We start from the raw sequence: 4,739 nt of genomic DNA on the forward strand, positions 1-4,739 counted from the left end.
AATAGGGTCTTGGCATGGACGACAGCTAATATTAGGAAATATCGCACCTGGGTGGCTCAATTGACCAATGAGAATCGAGTATTCCAGAGAGCAGAGTAAAAAAATAAAAAATATGCCGTTTGATTGTCGCGTCACACTTCATTCAGAGTGGAGCGATAGTTTATTAAACATTCTTTATAAATTCCTAGTTAGTTTATATCCTCATTGTCATTGGTCGAAACGGAAATAACTAGGCCTATGTTTTGTATATTCAATCACACCCAAAAATCAACATAGGAACAATGACTGTCTTATACCTAAGTGCTTTATAAGCTGAGACTTTTGGTCACAGCTATTAATATTAAAGTCGACATGAAATGTAAGTGGCAACAGTCTTTTCTTCCCTATTGTGACGTACTGTATAAGTGAAACGGCTGCTCAAACAAGAAAAAAATTTCTTGTCTTAATTTTGTCCATCAGGAATGTATTGGACGGTTTGCTACAGCTGTGATGTCATGTGAGTGACACCTTCCCGCCAGTAAACACTGGGAAGATATTTTGATTAAAGATTACGAGGGTACTTTAATTAAATTAAGATGTGCACGAATAAATTATTTTGAATAAATACTGCAATATTCCTTTGAAAAATGAAATGTCAATTTGGATTTCATGGTGACTTTAAAATAGGGCACATGAAAACTCTAGATTACAATATGATTATATTCTTCTTTAGTGCAAGTTTGCTACAAATTCTTATAGGCACAGTACTGGATTAAACATTGTTCAAGCCTCATCACATTAAAATCAGCATACACTGTAAACCCGAATAAGTTGGCAAAAAAAAATAATAAAAAAAAAATAATTAAGGCAATCAGTAGCCTCAATTTTTTTACGTTAAGAAATTCAAAGTTTAAGTAAGCAGAACTGGCAGATTTTTATTTTGTACTTACACATTTTAATTGTTCTTAACTTGAAATTTTTAAGTATACTAATTCATACATTTAACTTAAAACTATCATGTAATCTCAATATGAACACTTTTATTAGTATACACTAAGCAAGCTTTAACAAACTATTTTGCTAATAAAATAATTTGTTAACATGTTAACAATAGTTTGTTATACAGTAGCACTAGCTGTATGAGTGCAGCAATATAAAGGTTTTACTTGCTCTCAAATCAAGCTGCATGCACCACTTGTCACCATGATGGTAACTAAAACCAACATTAACAGACATTTTTCTAAATTAGCATAACAAAACATCAATCACTACTAAGTCTCCCACTTAACATTTATCTTGCACAAAAAACAACAACATTATATTACACTTAATTTTAGCACTTACTCTCCCTTTCTAGTGCCATCAGCAAAGCATGCTGGGAAATAGACATCCCAGCCATTTGAAACAGTGGAACACAATGAAACACAATGAAACAGTTCAGTTTACTTAAAATATATCAGTTCTTTGAACTTGAAAGAAAAAGAAAGTGCTAAATACTCATAAAAGTTAATGTGACTGACCTAATTAGTTTAATTTAAGTTTGTCCTACTCAAAGCAATTAATTATTTTGAGCATTAGGGTTTACAGCTACAACAATAATATTTATAACATATATTCCAAAGCCAATATTCTAAACTAAGTAAAATAATACTTTTTTAAAGAATAATCTGCCATCCAAAATTTTTTACTTCTTCAAAGAGGAGAGTCACTCAGGCACTCACATATGCTTAGTTTGCCATATATTTTATTCATCTTTAAAGCTGCGCCTCCAATAAAAAAATACCCACTAAGGTAAAACGACAGAAGTGCAGAAGTATAAGCAAATTAAATCAAAGAGGTTTGATGCTAAAAGGGAGTAGGCTATAGTAATTCATCAGGTTTGGTCAAATCAATTCTCCAAATGTAATAGGGTCAATGACAGACCCAGAGGTGAACCTGTTGACTCAGTTTACCCTCTGGCAATTCAGCATGAAACCTGGTTAGAGATCAGTTTGAACATTAAACCCCCTTACATGGAAGGAACGAGCAGCAATGGTGGTTTTGGAAATAGTTTATGGCTTTTTTTTTCCTTGAGAGAGAGAAACTGTACTGCTGAAGACTTATTAGCAATACAGGTAATTCTTCATTTGTTTGCTCCTGTTTTTGCACAAGAGAACTGTTTGAATGTTTATGGTGGACTACCTACTGAACATTTTTATTGTAATGCAGAGATTTGTGCGTTTGGCTTCAGTGTTGATTAAACAAACAAATACCAAACGTTAAACCTGCTGTTTGAATACCAGAGACTCTGCACAAGTTGTGGCCTGCGCAAGGAATCGTGTGCCAGTGTACTTTGGGAAAATTCACAACCTGTCTCAAAAACGATCATCCAACCTTTGCACATCCAACTGATTAAAATGATTTAATGATTCACAAGAGAAAAAAAAGATTGGTATTTTCGCTGCAATGAGCCAGACACTTCATAATACTATCTGCAGCTGTTCCTTATTTGAGTGTATTACCAAGTGAAATGCCTGAATGTTAAATACATTGGACAAATTGATTCTATTGATTGAAACCTGAATCCTCCGTGATACTACGCATGTGGAGGCTTTTAAATGAATGGGAATTACAATGATGTGACATGGTGAACATGTAAACAAATCAGTTGTTAGTATGGATTGCAAAACAGCTTCTCTAATGGTTGACATAAGTCCTTAGTCAGGTTAGACGCCATATTAAATATAACAGGGATCATGAAAACAAGGCTGTGAGAAACCGTGCTTTACAATGACACGCTTTTTACAAGTTGAGTTGTGAAAATTATGTGATCTAACACCTTTGTACACCTTGATAAAGGTCCTATCACGTCATTTTCACAACTTTGTGTCATCTTTTTTCTCATTTGAATGTTTTTTTCTGAAAGACATTTCGTCGGCTGAACAACTGGTGTGTTGTTAAAGAACAGTACAATCCATTAAAGGACCGCAGCCTCGTTCTCAATCCTGCCAAAAATTAAATAAGGCGCTATAATGACTACGTTTTTTTTTTTTTTTCACAGAATAGATTACATATTTTTATGTGATGCTCTGCTAGTTGGTTGACACACATTTTCCTCATTATTTGAATTATCAACAAAAAAGAAAAGAAAAAAAAAGGTACATGATCAAACTGAAATGCTCTCTTGCTTTGGACTCTGATATCAGGGGCTATGTGTCTGTGGTGACATATTGCTTTCAGGCGAGACAGAGGTCTTGACCAACATGATCTCTCTGTAGAGTGTAATCTCAGAGACTCAGAGGGCCTTAAAGGGGTCATGAACTGGGTTTTAATTTTTTTTTGATATTGTTGTCTGAGGTCAACTTATGACGTTCGCTTGGTTTTTACATTCAAAAACATAAAAATGAATAAGTAATAGGCTATTTTCTACCGTTGAGCCTAGCTCCTGAAATATTCGGTTTTTATGGGCGTGCTGCATTGAAGACTTGGAAGTAAACGCCCACTGCTATGATTGGATAACAGTTTTGCATATTATAATTATAATTATAATTTAATTGGTGGACGGGGCTAAACAGTGTTGAAGTGGGCGTTGATCTTCTGCGGAGTTGGTGTTTGATACCCTTTGACGTCATAGATCCCCACTTTGAAAAACCTATCGTTAGCTGTGCCTGATGTCAATAAAAGCTTTTATTGGACTAACAAGGAAGTTTTCAGATCTGAAACATACAGGATATTCTTATTGTATGATGACCTCTTATATCAAAAGCTCAAGAAAAAAATTATTTCCCAGTTCATCACCCCTTTAATGACTGACAATCATCTTATCCTTTATATCCAACAGTAGCCTAGTGTGAAAGCAGTCAGAGAGCTTTGTATAATGATCTTTGACCAAATTTATTTAAGAGTTATGTAAAACACATGCACTCATTGAAGACATCCATTTCCAAGCGTGTTAATTGCAGCTGTTACATTGATGTAATAAATGAAATTCCATTCGGTTTGAAATACTGCGATAGTGAGATAGTGAAACACAAACACAATAAAGGACAAAAAAACGAAACTCTCCCTTTTCTGCATGTTTTCTTCTGCAGTAGGCTACTGAACAAAGGAAGTAATGTGTTACATCCGCTTCACATGTGGTTACTCTCAGTCTCAAATAGTTTGTCAATCTTTGTTGCTTTACCATGAGAAAACTACTAGCAACACATCCTGTGACATCAATTATACTACATATTACAATGATAACGGAGAAGAACCCCCAAAGGCAGTAGGGCTACTGGATTATCTTACTTTTTTTTTTTTTTTTTTTTTAAATAGACAAATAACAAATAATGATGACATGTTTTAAATATTAGGTAACACTTTTTATTTTTATAGTGTAATTGTTACATATAGCTATTATAATAACTATAAATTATGCATAATTACATGCAACTAACCCTAAACCAAACCAAGCCCTAATCCTAACCCTATAATAAGTACATGTAGTTGCTTCTTAAATGTACAATTACAGAGTAACAAAGAACTTAAAATAAAGTGTAACCAAATATTATTTTATGCAGTAACTGCAGGGATAATACACAACCCATATGACTTGCATATGTGACTATTATGTAGATCTATTATTTGAATCAAATTCATGTTTTAATAGTATAGGGGTACTCGTAGCAGGTTTCATCAGTCCAGTCTGTTTATTGCAACCATAAATGTCAGTTTTTTTGCTTTAAGATAGGTCAACGTTTACACAAGTACGATGTACTAAATACAGAAAAGTTGTTCTT

Source organism: Leuciscus leuciscus, assembly GCF_965113295.1.
Source record: "Leuciscus leuciscus genome assembly, chromosome: 6".
NCBI lineage: Eukaryota > Metazoa > Chordata > Actinopteri > Cypriniformes > Leuciscidae > Leuciscus > Leuciscus leuciscus.